The sequence below is a fragment of the Hordeum vulgare genome, chromosome 5H, assembly GCF_904849725.1.
Source record: "Hordeum vulgare subsp. vulgare chromosome 5H, MorexV3_pseudomolecules_assembly, whole genome shotgun sequence".
Taxonomy (NCBI): domain Eukaryota; kingdom Viridiplantae; phylum Streptophyta; class Magnoliopsida; order Poales; family Poaceae; genus Hordeum; species Hordeum vulgare.
In genome coordinates, this window is record NC_058522.1 from 38,987,616 (window position 1) to 39,004,136 (window position 16,521).

A 16,521-nucleotide genomic window follows, 5' to 3' on the forward strand; every position below is an offset into this window, starting at 1 on the left:
TACGATACTCCCACTACTATTCTTGAGAATAGATTTCCTTACGTGGAGAGTAGTAAAATTCCTATGCTTCTAGATCATGAAAAGAAAGCCTTAGGTGCTGGTTATATTGTTGAATTCATTCATGATGCTACTAAAAATTACTATGAGAGAGGATCATATGCTTCTACTTATTGCAATAGTATCAAACTTCCTCTCCATATGTTGAAATTTTTGAAGCTATGCTTGTTTTGCCTTCCTATGCTAGTTGATTCTTGCTCCAATAAATTGTTTGATCACAAAATCCCTATGCATAGGAAGTGGGTTAGAATTAAATGTGCTAGCCATTTGCTCCGTGATGCTCTCGTTGTGTTTCAATCCTTACCTTTTATGTGAGCATCATTGAAATCAATGCCTAGCTAAGGGTGTTAAACGATAGCGCTTGTTGGGAGGCAACCCAATGAATAAATTTTTCTTTGCTTTTTTGCTTCCTGTTTTGTTTTCTCTACACCATCATAATTCTGTTATGATTGTGTCTTTTGTGTTTCTTTTTGTGTTTGTGCCAAGCAAAACCGTTATGATTAGTCTTGGTGATGATTGTTTGATCATGCTGGAAAAAGACAGAAACTTTCTGCTCATGAAAATAATTTTCATTTTTATTCTGTAAGATCTTTTGAGTTGATTCTTTTTGCTGCTGATTTCTATGCAATGTTGTCAGACTGTCATAATTTTTCAGATTTTTTGAAGTACCAGAAGTATATGAAGTATACAGATTGCTACAGACTGGTCTGCTGTTAACAGATTCTGTTTTGTTGAGTTGGTTGCTTATTTTGATGAAACTATGGATAGTATCGGAGGGTACTAGCCATGGAAAAGTGAAAATACAGAAACCCAACACCAACATAAGTAGAATTTAAGTTTGCTACAGTACCTAAGGAAGTGATTTGCTTTCTTATACTAATGATATCACGAGTTTCTGTTTAAGTTTTGTGTTGTGAAGTTTTCAAGTTTTGGGTGAAGTTCTTATGGACAAAGAGATAAAGAGTGGCAAGAGCTCAAGCTTGGGGATGCCCAAGGCACCCCAAGAGATTCAAGGATGCCTTAAAAGCCTAAGCTTGGGGATTCCCCTGGAAGGCATCCCCTCTCTCGTCTTCAATCCATCGGTAACGTTACTTGGGGCTATATTTTTATTCACCACATGTTATGTGTTTTTGCTTGGAGCGCCTTATATCGTAGGAGTCTTTATTTTTTGTTGTGTCAAAATCATCCTTTCTACACACCTAGAGAGAGAGACATGCACTCACCGTGATTTTGTCGAGCTTCACTTGTATCCTTTGATTAGACAATTCAGCTCACATGTGCTTCACTTATATCTTTTGAGCTAGTTGCTTTTGCTCTTTGTTCTTCACTTATATCTTTTAGAGAACAGCGGTGCATGGCTTGGTAGTTGATCTATGCTTTGAAAGTAGTCTCAAAAGGGGTAGTTATCCAAAGGGATACCAAAACTTCCACCTTCATGTGCACTGAATAGTTAGAGAAGTTTGATTCATCTCAATTAGTTTTGAGTTGTGGTTTTGGTAATGTTGAAGTCATGCTAGTAAAGTGTTGTGGATCTAGAAATACTTGTGTTGAAGTTAGTAATTCCCGTAGCATGCACGTATGGTGAACCGCTATGTGATGAAGTCTGAGCATGATTAATCTATTGATTGTCATCCTTTGTGTGGTGGTCGGGATCACGCGATGGTTTATACCTACCAACCCTTCCCCTAGGAGTATGCGTTGAATGCTTTGTTTTGATTACTAATCAAACTTTTGCAACAAGTATATGAGTTCTCATGACTAATGTTGAGTCCATGGTTTAGATGCACTTTCACCTTCCACCATCACTACCTTCTTAGTGCCGTGCAACTTTCGCCGGTGCACAAAACCCACCATTAGCCTCCCTCAAAACAGCCACCATACCTATCTACTATGGCTTTTTCAAACTCATTCCAAGATATATTGCCATGCAACTACCACCATGACATGTGCCACCACGTCTACATTGCCATTGCATGATCGTAAGATAGCTAGCATGATGTTTCCTTTAATGTCTATGCCATGCTAGATCATTGTCACGGTACACTACCGAAGGCATTCCATATAGAGTCATCGTTGCTCTGAGTTTTGAGTTGAAAGTGTGATGATCATCATTGATGGAGCATTGTCCCATGTGAGGAAATAAAAGAGGCCAGCGAAGCCCATTTACAAAAAGAGGCCAAAGATGCCCACCAAAATAAAAAAAGAAAAATAATAAAATAAAAGAGGCCAAAGAGCCCACCAAAAAAGAGAGAAAAAGGGAGAAGGGACAATGCTACTATCCTTCCACACTTCTGCTTATTAAGCACCATGATCTTCATGATTGAGAGTCTCTCGTTTTGTCACCACCATATAGCTAGTGGGAAATTTTCATTATATAACTTGGCTTGTATATTCCAATGATAGGCTTCCTCAAAATTGCCTTAGGTCTTCGTGAGCAAGCAAGTTGGATGCACACCCACTAGTTTTATTTAAGAGCTTTCACATACTCCTAGCTCTAGTGCACCATTTGTATGGCAATCCCTACTCATTCACATTGATAACTATTGATAAGCATCTCCATAGCTCATTGATATGCCTAGTCAATGTGACCATCTTCTCCTTTTTTGTCTCACAACCTCCACCACTCCATTCCACATATAGTGCTATAACCATGGCTCACGCTCATGTATTGCATGAGAGTTGGAAAAGTTTGAGAAAGTAAAGGTGTGAAAACAATTACTTGGCCAATACCGAGGTTGTGCATGATTTAAATTCGTTGTGCAAGGATGATAGAGCATAGCCAGACTATATGATTTTGTAGGGATAGATTTCTTTTGGCCTTGTTATTTTGAAAGCTCATGATTACCTTGCTAGTTTGCTTGAAGTATTATTTTCTCCACGTCAATAGCAAACTATTGTTTTGAATCTAACGGATCTGAACATTCATGTCACATAAGAGGAGTTACAAAGGACATCTATGCTAGGTAGCATGAAAGCATCAAAAATTCATTCTTTATCACTTCCCTACTCGAGGACGAGCAGGAGTTAAGCTTGGGGATGCTTGATACATCTCCAACGTATCTATAATTTTATATGGTTCCATGCTATTATCTTGTCAACTTTGGATGTTTTCTATGCATGAATATGCTATTTTATATCTTTTTTGGGACTAACCTATTAACTCTGTGCCAAGTGTCAGTTTCTGTTTTTTCCGTGTTTTTAGCCCATTTTCAGACGGAGTCCAAATGGAATGAAACTATACGTTGATTTTTTTGGACCAAAAGAGACCCCCGAAGCTTTGGAAGAAGGCTAGAAGAACCACGAGGGAGTCACAAGCCCTGACGCCGCCACCACCCCCTAGGTGGCGCAGGGCAGGCTTGTGACCTCATCGTGGGCCCAACCGACGTAATTCCACCGCCATAAATTCCTATCAATTCAGAAACCTCCAAAAAGAAACCTAGATCGGCAGTTCCACCGCCGCAAGCCTCTGTAGCCACCAAAAACCAATCTAGAGCCCGTTTCGGCACCCTGTCGGAGGGGGAATCCATCTTAGGTGGCCATCTTCATCATCCCGGTGATCTCTATGACAAGGAGGGAGTAGTTCTCCCTCGGGGCTGAGGGTATGTGCCAGTAGCTATGTGTTTGATCTCTCTCTCTCGTGTTCTTGAGATGTCTTGATCTCGATGTACCATGGGCTTTGCTACTATAGTTGGATCTTATGATGTTCTTCCCCCTCTCCTTCTTGTAATGAATTGATTTTTCCCTTTGGAGTTATCTTATCGGATTGAGTCTTTGAGAACATTTGATGTATGTCTTGCACGTGTCTATTTGTTGTGATCAACTTGCGGGTTTGTGACAATTGGGAACCTATGCATATGGGTTGGCACACGTGGATTCATGTGAGTACTTGATGTATGTTTTGGTGATCAACTTGCGGGTTCGTGACATTGGGAACCTATGCACAGGGGTTGGCACACGTTTTGACTCTCTGGTAGAAACTTTGGGGCACTCTTTGAAGTTCTATGTGTTGGTTGAATAGATGATTCTGAGATTATGTGATGCATATCGTATAATCATGCCCACGGATACTTGAGGTGACAATGGAGTATCTAGGTGACATTAGGGTCTTGGTTGATATGTATCTTAAGGTGTTATTTTAGTACGAACTCTTGAATAGATCGATAAGAAAGAATAACTTTGCGGTGGTTTCGTCCCCGACAATAATCTCTTCGTTTGTTCCCTGCTAATAGTGACTTTGGAGTAACTCTTTGTTGAATGTTGAGGGCTAGTTATATGATCCAATTATGTTATCATTATTGAGAGAACTTCACTAGTGAAAGTTTGAACCCTAGGCCTTGTTTCCACGCATTGCAATACCGTTCGTGCTCACTTTTGTTACTAGTTACCTTGCTGTTTTTGCAATTTCAGATTACAAAAACCTATATCTACCATCCATATTGCACTTGTTTCACCATCTCTTCGCCAAACTAGTGCACCTATACAATTTACCATTGTATTGGGTGTGTTGGGGACACAAGAGACTCTTTGTTATTTGGTTGCAGGGTTGCTTGAGAGAGACCATCTTCATCCCACGCCTCCCACGGATTGATAAACCTTAGGTCACCCACTTGAGGGGAAATTGCTATTGTTCTACAAACCTCTGCACTTGGAGGCCCAACAACGTCTACAAGGAGAAGGTTGCGTAGTAGACATCAGGGATCAATCCCCGTCAAGAACTAACTTGATTACATGATAGATCTCATCCAACTCATCACCGTCCAGCAAGCCTATGATGAGATTACTCAAGAACTATGAAGAGCATCATGGATTTGTCGATGGAGAAAAGTTGATGATGATGATGATGGCGACAATTTCCCATCTCCGGAGCCTGAAACGGACTCCAGATCTGCCCTCCAGATGAAGAACAAGATGTGGCGGCGCCTCCATATCGCAAAACGCGATGAAACATTCTCTCTGATTTTTTTCCACGCGAAACGGAAGATATAGAGCTGAGATTGGGGGCGGTGGTGCCACATGGGCCCCACAAGCCTGCACGACGGACCATAGGGGGTGGCCGCGGCCTGTGGGCTTGTGGCCCACTGGCACGCCCCCTCTGGTGGATCTTTGCGCAGGTATTTTTCTTTTATTCCATAAAAAATCTCCGTAAATTTTCAGGACATTCCGAGAACTTTTATTTCTGCACAAAAACAACACCATGGTAATTCTGCTGAAAATAGCATCAGTCCGGGTTAGTTCCATTCAAATCATGCAAGTTAGAGTCCAAAACAAGGGCAAAAGAGTTCGGAGAAGTAGATACGACGGAGACGTATCAACCTTCGACAAGATTCTTTGTCTACAAATTAAGGGGAAAAAGCTCAATCGCTTGATCATGTGCTCAGATTGTCTGAGTGCTAGTATCGCTTGAATCGAGTGGAAGTTAATCTTCCAGATGAGATAGTGATGGTTCTTCAAAGTCACTGCCACCAAGCTACTAGAGCTTCGTGATGAACTATATGTTGGAAATATGCCCTAGAGGCAATAATAAATTAGTTATTATTATATTTATTTGTTCATGATAATCGTGTATTATCCACGCTATAATTGTATTGATTGGAAACACAAATACATGTGTGGATCCATAGACAAAACACTATCCCTAGTAAGCCTCTAGTTGACTAGCTCGTTGATCAAAGATGGTTGAGGTTTCCTAACCATAGACAAGTGTTGTCACTTGATAACTAGATCACATCATTAGGAGAATGATGTGATGGACAAGACCCAAACTATAAACGTAGCATATGATCGTGTCAGTTTATTGTTACTGTTTTCTCCGTGTCAATGTATCTATTCCTATGACCATGAGATCATGCAACTCCCGAACACCGGAGGAATACCTTGTGTGTATCAAATGTCGCAACATTACTGGGTGAATATAAAGGTGCTCTATGGGTATCTCCAAAGGTGTCTGTTGGGTTGGCATGGATCAAGACTGGGATTTGTCACTCCGTGTAACGGACAGGAATCTTGGGGCCCACTCGGTAATGCAACATCACAACAAGCCTTGCAAGCAATGTGACTAAGGATTTAGTTACAGGATCTTGTATTACGGAACGAGTAAAGAGACTTGCCAGTGACGACATTGAACTAGGTTTGGAGATACCGACGATCGAATCTCGGGCAAGTAACATACCGAAGGACAAAGGGAATAGTATACGGGGTTATATGAATCCTTGGCATAGAGGTTCAACTGATAGAGATCTTCATAGAATATGTAGGAGCCAATATGGACATACAGGTCCCGCAGTTGGTTATTGACCGGAGAGTGTCTCAGGTCATGTTTGCATAGTTCTCGAACCCACAGGGTCTGCACACTTAAGGTTGTTGGGGAACGTCGCATGGGAAACAAAAATTTTCCTACGCGCACGAAGACCTATCATGGTGATGTCCATCTACGAGAGGGGATGAGTGATCTACGTACCCTTGTAGATCGTACAGCAGAAGCGATTAGAGATCGCGGTTGATGTAGTGGAACGTCCTCACGTCCCTCGATCCGCCCCGCGAACAATCCCGCGATCAGTCCCACGATCTAGTACCGAACGGACGGCACCTCCGCGTTCAGCACACGTACAGCTCGACGATGATCTCGGCCTTCTTGATCCAGCAAGAGAGACGGAGAGGTAGAAGAGTTCTCCGGCAGCGTGACGGCGCTCCGGAGGTTGGTGATGATCTTGTCTCAGCAGGGCTCCGCCCGAGCTCCGCAGAAACACGATCTAGAGGAAAAACTATGGAGGTATGTGGTCGGGCAGCCGTGAGAAAGTCGTCTCAAATCTGCCCTAAAAGCCCCATATATATAGGAGGAGGGAGGGGGACCTTGCCTTGGGGTCCAAGGGAACCCCAAGGGGTCGGCCGAGCCAGGGGGGAGGACTCTCCCCCCCCCAAACCGAGTCCTACTTGGTTTGGTGGGAGGGAGTCCTTCCCCTTTCCCACCTTTCCCCTTTTTTTTTCTTTCCTTTCATATTTTCTTTCTTGGCGCATAGGATTTGGTGGCTGTCCCACCAGCCCACTAAGGGCTGGTGTGACCCCCCCAAATACCTATGGGCTTCCCCGGAGTGGGTTGCCCCCCTCCGGTGAACCCCCGGAACCCATTCGTCATTCCCGGTACATTCCCGGTAACTCCGAAAACCTTCCGGTAATCAAATGAGGTCATCCTATATATCAATCTTCGTTTCCGGACTATTCCGGAAACCCTCGTGACGTCCGTGATCTCATCCGGGACTCTGAACAACATTCGGTAACCAACCATATAACTCAAATACGCATAAAACAACGTCGAACCTTAAGTGTGCAGACCCTGCGGGTTCGAGAACTATGTAGACATGACCCGAGAGACTCCTCGGTCAATATCCAATAGCGGGACCTGGATACCCATATTGGATCCTACATATTCTACGAAGATCTTATCGTTTGAACCTCAGTGCCAAGGATTCGTATAATCCCGTATGTCATTCCCTTTGTCCTTCGGTATGTTACTTGCCCGAGATTTGATCGTCAGTATCCGCATACCTATTTCAACCTCGTTTACCGGCAAGTCTCTTTACTCGTTCCGTAATACAAGATCCCGCAACTTACACTAAGTTACATTGCTTGCAAGGCTTGTGTGTGATGTTGTATTACCGAGTGGGCCCCGAGATACCTCTCCGTCACACGGAGTGACAAATCCCAGTCTTGATCCATACTAACTCAACTAACACCTTCGGAAATACCTGTAGAGCATCTTTATAGTCACCCAGTTACGTTGCGACGTTTGATACACACAAAGCATTCCTCTGGTGTCAGTGAGTTATATGATCTCATGGTCATAGGAATAAATACTTGACACGCAGAAAACAGTAGCAACAAAATGACACGATCAACATGCTACGTCTATTAGTTTGGGTCTAGTCCATCACGTGATTCTCCTAATGACGTGATCCAGTTATCAAGCAACAACACCTTGTTCATAATCAGAAGACACTGACTATCATCGATCAACTGGCTAGCCAACTAGAGGCATGCTAGGGACGGTGTTTTGTCTATGTATCCACACATGTAAATGAGTCTTCATTCAATACAATTATAGCATGGATAATAAACTATTATCTTGATACAGGAATTATAATAATAACTATACATTTATTATTGCCTCTAGGGCATAATTCCAACAAAGGTTCGGTGACGTTTTGGTATAGTTGAGTTATATGTGTTGGTGACCAAAGTTTTGTTCGGAGTCCCGGATGAGATCCCGGACATCATGAGGAGTTCCGCAATGGTCTCGAAACGAATATTGATATATAGGAAGTTGGTATTTGGATTCCAGAAGGTTTTTGGGCATTACCGACAGTGTACCGGGAGTGGCGAATGGGTTCCGGGGGCCCACTGGGTGGGCCTACCACGCCCCAAGGGGTCCACATGGGGTTATTAGATGCGCAATAAGGTATAATGGGCTGACAAAGTCATCCAAGGAAAGCCCATGAGGAAAAAGTGGAAAATCCAAAAGAGGTGGGAACATAAGGAAGGAGTCCTAATCCAAGTGGGATTGGAGGAGGACTCCTCCCTCCTCCACTTCGGCCGACCCAAGGGGGTCTCCCTTTTGGCGCCAAGGCTGCCTCCTCCCTCCTCCTATATATACTAGAGGTTTAGGGCTTTTGAGTCTCAACTTTGCCACGTGCAACCCTAAACCTATACTTCGTAGTTTTTCTCTAGATCGGTTTTCTACGGAGCTCGGGTGGAGCCCTGGAGGTAAGATGACCACCACCACCGGAGTGCCGTCACGCTGTCAGGGAACTCATCTACATCCCCGTCCCTCTTGCTGGATGAAGAAGGCGGAGATCATCGTCGGGCTGTACGTGTGTGGAACGCGGAGGTGTCGTCCGTTCGGCACTTGATCGGGACGGATCGTGGAACTGGTCGTGAGACGGTTCGCGGGACGGATCGTGAGACGGTTCGCGGGACGGATCGTGGGACAGTTCGTGGGACTGATCATGAAGACGTACCACTACATCAACCGCGTTTGTTAAAGGCTTCCGCAGCAATCTACAAGGGTATGTGGATCCACTCTCCCCTCTCTTAGATGATCATCACCATGGATAGGTATTGCGTCTGCGTACAATTTTTTTTGTTTACCATGCAACGTTCCCCAATAGTGGCATCATGAGCTAGGATCATGCGTAGATTTAATCTCGAGTAGAACACAAAAGTTTTTGTGGGCGTTGCTGTTCGATTTGTTGCCCTCCTTAGTCTTTTCTCGATTCGGCGGTATTGTTAGATTGAAGCGACCCGGACCATACTTACTCGTACGCTTACGAGAGACCGGTTTCATCGACTAACATGCAACTTGTCGCATAAAGATGACTGGCGGGTGTCTGTTTCTTCAACTCTAGTTGAATTGGATTTGACCGAGGCGGTCCTTGGAGAGAGGTTAAATAGCAATTTGCACATCACCGTTGTGGTTTTGCGTAAGTAAGATGCGATCATACTAGATACCCATGACAGCTAGGTAAAACATGCAACAACAAATTAGAGGACGTCTAACTTGTTTTTGCAGGGTATGCATGTGATGTGATATGGCCAAAGACATGATGTGATATATTGGATGTATGAGATGATCATGTTGTAATAGTTAAATATCGACTTGCACGTCGATGCTACGGCAACCGGAGGAGCCATAGGGTTGTCTTTAAACTAACGTTTGTGCTTGCAGATGCGTTTACTATATTGCTAGGTTGTAGCTTTAGTAGTAATAGCATAGATAGCACGACAACCTGGATGGCGGCACGTTGATGGAGATCATGGTGTGGAGCCGGTGACGATGAAGATCATCCGGTGCTTTGATGATGGAGATCAAGAAGCACGAGATCATGGCCATATCATGTCACTTATGAATTGCGTGTGATATTAATCCTTTTATGCACCTTATCTTGCTTAGAACGACAGTAGCTTTAGAAGGTGATCCCTCACTAAAATTTCAAGATAAAATTGTGTTCTCCCCGACTGTGCATCTTTGTGACAGTTCGTTGTTTCGAGACACCACGTGATGATCGGGTGTGATAGACTCAACGTTCACATACAACGGGTGCAAAACAGTTGCACATGCGGAACACCCGGGTTAAACTTGACGAGCCTAGCATGTACAGACATGGCCTCGGAACACAAGAGACCGAAAGGTCGAGCATGAATCATATAGTTGATATGATCAACATGGAGATGTTCACCACTGAAACTATACTCAACTCACATAATGATCGGACTTGAGTTAGTGGATTTGGATCATGCACCACTCAAATGACTAGAGGGATGTCTATTTTGAGTGGGAGTTATTAATAATATGATTAGCTGAACTCAATTATCATGAGGATAGTCAAAAAGGTCTTTGCAAATTATGTTGTAGCTTGTGTTGTAGCTCTACTATTTTTATATGATCGTAGAGAAAATTTAGTTGAAAGATGATAGTTGCAATTTTGCAGACTGAATCCGTAAACTGAGGATTGTCCTCATTGTTGCGCAGAAGGCTTATGTCCTTAATGCACCGCTCGATGTGCTGAACCTCAAACGTCATCTGTGGATGTTGCGAACATCTGACATACACAATTTTTATGACTACGTGATAGTTCAGTGCGTAATGCTCGACCACTTAGAATTGGGGCGTCGAAGACGTTTTGAAACGTGACAGAACATATGAGATGTTCTAAGAGATGAAATTGGGATTTTATGCTCGTACCCTTGTTGAGAGGTATGAGAACTCCGATAAGATTCTTTGTCTACAAAGTAAAGGAGAAAATCTCAATCGTTGAGCATGTGCTCAGATTGTCTGAGTGCAACAGTCACTTGAATCAAATGGGAGTTAATCTTCCAGATGAGATAGTGATGGTTCTTCAAAGTCACTGCCACCAAGCTGTCAGAGCTTCGTGATGAACTATAACATATCAAGGATAGATATGATGATCCTTGAGCGATTCGCAATGTTTGACACAACGAAAGTAGAAGTCAAGTAGGAGCATCAATTGTTGATGGTTATTAAAACCACTAGTTTCAAGAAGGGCAAGGGCTAGAAGGGATACTTCATGAAACGACAAAACAATTGCTGGTCAAATGAAGAAACCCAAGGTTGAACCCAAACCCGAGACTAAGTGCTTCTGTTATGAGGGGAACGGTCACTGAGGCGGAGCTACCCTAGATACTTGGTAGATGAGAAGGATGACGAAGTCGACAGAAGTATATTTGATATACATGATACTGATGTGTACTTTACCAGTACTCCTAGTAGCACGAGAGTATTAGATATCGGTTCAGTTGCTAAGTGTTAGTAACTCGAAATAAAAGCTACGGAATAAACGGAGACTAGCTAAAGGCGAGGTGACGATATGTGTTGGAAGTGTTTCGAAGGTTGATGTGATCAAACATCGCACACTCCCTCTACCATCGGGATTAGTGTTAAACCGAAATAATTGTTATTTGGTCTTGCGTTGAGCATGAACATGATTAGATCGTGTATCAATACGATTATTCATTTAAAGAGAATAATGGTTATTCTATTTGCTTGAATAAATACCTTCAATGGTTTATTGAATCTCGATTTTAGTGATACACATGTTCACAATATTGATGTCAAAAGATACAAAAGTAGTAATGATAGTACCACTTACTTGTGGCACTGCCGCTTGAGTCATGTTGGTGTAAAATGCATGAAGAAGCTCCATGCTGATGGATATTTGTACTCACTCGGTTTCGAAACGTTTGAGACATGCAAACCATACCTATTGGCATAAACGCATGAGGAAACTCCATGCAGATCGATCGTTTGGACTCACTTGATTTTGAATCACTTGAGACATGCAAATCATACCAGATGGAACAAGAAAGTAACTTGTTGGAAGTAATACATTTTTTATGCGTGCAGTCCAATGAGTGCTGAGGCACGCAGTGGATATCGTTATGTTCTTACTTCACTGAAAATTTGAGTAGATACAGGAGTATTTACTTGATGAATCACAAGTCTGAAATATTGAAAAGTTTAAAGCTATTTCAGAGTGAAGATCGTCCTGACAAGAGGATAAACTGTCTACAATTTGATCATAGAGATGAATATCTGACTTGCGAGTTTTGGTACAGAGTTAAGACAATGTAGAAATTGTTTCACATCTCATGCCACCTAGAACAACATAGTGTGATGGTGTGTCCGAACGTCATAGCTGCACCTTATTTGATATAGTGCATACTATGATGTCTCTTATCGAATTACCACTATCGTTTATGGGTTATGCATTAGAGACAACCGCATTCACTTTAAATAGGGAACCACGTATTTCTGCTGAGATGACACCGTATGAAATATGGTTTGGAGAAACCTAAGCTGTCGTTTCTTAAAATTTTGGGGCTGCGATTCTTATGTGGAAAAGTTTCAGCGTGATAAGCTCGAACCCAAAGCGGAAAAATGCATCTTCATAGGACACCCAAAACAGTTGGGTATACCTCCTATCTCATATCCAGAAGCAAAGTGTTTGTTTCTAGAACGGGTCCTTTCTCGAGGAAAAGTTTCTCTCGAAAGAATTGAGTGGGAGGGTGGTGGAACTTGATGAGGTTATTGAACCGGCACTTCAACCAGTGTGTAGGAGGCCGCAGGAAGTTGTTCCTGTGGCGCCTACTCAAATTGAAGTGGAAACTGATGATAGTGATCATTAAGCTTCGGATCAAGTTACTACAAACCTCGTAGGTCAACAAGGTCACGTACTGCTACAGAGTGGTATGGTAACCCTGTCTTGGATGTCATTTTGTTGAACAAGAATGAACCTACGAGCTATGGAGAAGCGATGGTGGGCCTGGATTCCGACAAATGGCTGGAGGCAATGAAATCCGAGAGAGGATTTGTGTATAAAACAAAGTATAGACATTGGAAGAACTACTTGATGGTCGTAAGACTATTAAGTACATATGGATCTTTAAAAGGAAAACAGACGATGATGGTGAAAAGTCACCATTAAGAAAAAGCTCGACTTATCGCAAAGATGTTTCCGACAAGTTCAAAGAGTTGACTATGATGAGACTTTATCACTCGTAGCGATGCTAAAAGTCTATTGGAATTATGTTAGCAGTTGCTGCATCTTGCAGATGGATGTCAAAACATTGTTTCCTCGACGGTTTCCTTGAGGAAAGGTTGTATGTGATACAACCAGAAGGTTTTGTCGATCCTAAGGATGCTAACAAGTATGCAAGCTCCATCGATCCTTCTATGGATTGGCGCAAGCATCTCGAAGTTGGAATATACACTTTGATGAGATGATCAAAGCTTCTAGGTTTATACAAGGTTCATGAGAAACTTGTATTTCCAACGAAGTGAGTGGGAGCACTATAGAATTTCTGCTAAGTATATGTGGTTGGCATATTGTTGATCGGAAGTAATGTAGAATTAATGTAAAGCATAAAAGGGTTGTTTGAAAGGAGTTTTTCAAAGGAAAACCTGGATAGAGATACTTGAACATTGAGCATCAGGATCTATAGAGATAGATCAAAACTCTTAATAGAACTTCCAATGAAATGCATGCCTTGACAAGTTTTCGAAGCAGTTCAAAATAGATCAACAAATAAGGAGTTCTTGGTTGTGTTGCAAAGTGTGAATTTGAGTAAGACTCAAAACCCGACCACGACGGAAGAAAGAGAAAGGACGAAGATCGTCCCCTACGCCTTAGCCGTAGGCTCTAAAGTATGCCAAGATGTGTACCGCACCTCATGTGTGCCTTGCCTTGAGTCTGTCAAGGGGTACAAAGAGTGATCCAGGATTGAATCACTGAACAATGGTCAAAGTTATCCTTAGTAACTAATGGACTAAGGAATTTTTCTCGATTATGGAGGAGATTAAAGAGTTCGTCGTAAAGGGTTACGTCGATGCAAGCTTTGACACCAATCCGAGTAACTCTAAGGAGTAAAGCGGATTCGTATAGTGGAGTGCTGCGGCAACAAAAGTCCTTCCCTAGCACGTAGGAATTATTCTTGTTACTTCTCTGGTTGGCGTCGGTTTTTCCCTTGAAGAGGAAAGGGTGATGCAGCACAGGAGCAGTAAGTATTTCCCTCAGTTTGAGAACCAAGGTATCGATCCAGAAGGAGGGCCTCGTCAAGTCCAAAGTACATGCGCAAACACAAACAAGCTTGCACCCAACGCTTCAAAGGGGTTGTCAATCCCTTCAAGATTGTTTGCAAAGTGAGATCTGAAGGCGGAAAGTGCAACGAAGTAAAAAGTGTAAGGCTGAAAATATGGTGTGGAGTAGACCCTGGGGGCCATAGTGTTCACTAGAGGTTTCTCTCAAAATAGCAAATATCATGGTGGGTGAACAAATTATTGTCGAGCAATTCATAGAACCGCGCAAAGTCATGACAATATCTACGGCAATGATCTAGCATATAGGCATCACGTCCGAGACAAGTAGACCGATACTTTCTGCATCTACTACTATTACTCCACACATCGACCGCTATCCAGCATGCATCTAGTGTATTGAGTACATGACGAACAGAGTAACGCTTTAAGCAAGATGACATGATGTAGAGGGATAATCTCAAACCAATGATGAAAACCCCATCTTTTTACCCTTGATGGCAACAACACGATACGTGCCTCGCTACCCCTTCTGTCACTGGGTGAGGTCAACGCACGGTATGAACCCAAAACCACGCACTTCTCCCATTGCAAGAATCATAGATCTAGTTGGCCAAACAAAACCCACAACTCGAAGAGAATTACAAGGATATGAAATCATGCATAAGAGAGATTAGAAGAAACTCAAATAACATTCATAGATAATCTGATCATAAATCCACAATTCATCGGATCTCGACAAACACACCGCAAAAGAAGATTACATTGGATAGATCTCCATGAATATCATGGAGAACTTTGCATTGAAGATCCAAGAGAGAGAAGAAGCCATCTAGTTACTAGCTATGGACCCATAGGTCTATGGTGGACTACTCACGCATCATCAGAGAGGTCATGGTGTTGATGAAGAACCCCTCCGTGTCTGAATCCCCCCTCCGGCAGGGCACCAGGACGTGCCCGGATGGGATCTTGTGGAGGCAGAAGCTTCTGGCGGCGGAAAAGTAATTGCGATGGTCTCTTGATTTTTTTGGGAATATTTGGGAATATATAGGCGCAAGATCTAGGTCAGGGGACCTCCAGGGGGCCCACAAGCCTGGATGGTGTGCCCCTTGACCGCGGGGTGGGGGCTTGTGGGGCCCCTGGGGCTCTTCTGGCTTGGCTCCCAAGTTCTCCGATCTTCTTCTGTTCCAGAAAAAATCTTTTCGAGGATTTTCTTCCGTTTGGACTCTGTTTCAAAATCTCCTCTGAAAGGGGTCAAAAACATGGAAAAACAGGAACTGGCACTTGGCACTGAGTTCATAAGTTAGTCCCAGAAAATAAATAAAAGGCATGCAAAGCTCCACGGGGGCCACAAGCCTGGTAGCCGCCGCCCCCCTGGTGGCGGCTACAAGTCATGTGGGCCCCGTGTGGCTATCTTGCCTTGGCCCTCAAATCCCCCGATCTTCTCCTGTCCTGAAAAAAATTATTTCGGGGATTTTATTCCGTTTGGACTCCGTTCCAAAATCAGATCTGAAAAGAGTCAAAAACACAGAAAAACAGGAACTCGCACTTGGCACTGAATTAATAAGTTAGTCCCAAAAAAGATATAAAAGGTATACAAAACATCCAAAGTTGACAAGATAACAACATGAAACCATCAAAAATTATAGATACGTTTGAGACGTATCAAGCATCCCCAAGCTTAACTCCTACTCGTCCTCGAGTAGGGAAGTGGTAAATAATGAATTTTTGATGTGGAATGCTACCTAGCATAGTTGTCCTTTGCAACTTCTATCACGTGACATGAATGTTCAGATTCGTAAGATTCAAAACAATAGTTTTCTATTGACATGGAAACAATAATACTTCAAGCAAACTAGCAAAGTAATCATGAACTTTCAAAATAACAAGGCCAAAGAAAGTTACCCCTACAAAATCATATAGTCTGGCTATGCTCCATCATCCTCACACAACTAATGTAAATCATGCACAACCCCGGAATTGGCCAAGTAATTGTTTTCGCACTCTTACTTTCTCAAACCTTTTATAACTATCACGGAATACATGAGCGCGAGCCATGGATATAGCACTATAGGTGGAATAGAGTGTGGTGGTGGTTGTGAGACAAAAAGGAGGAGATGGTCACACTGACTCGGCGTATCAATAGGCTATGAAGATGCGCATTAATAGATATCAATGTGAATGAGTAGGGATTGCCATACAAGAGATGCACTAGAGCTATAAGTATGTGAAAGTTCAAGAGGAAAACTAGTGGGTGTGCATCCAACTTGCTTGCTCACGAAGACCTAGGGCAATTTTGAGGAAGCCCATCATTGGAATATACAAGCCAAGTTATAAAACGAAGATTCCCACTAGCATAT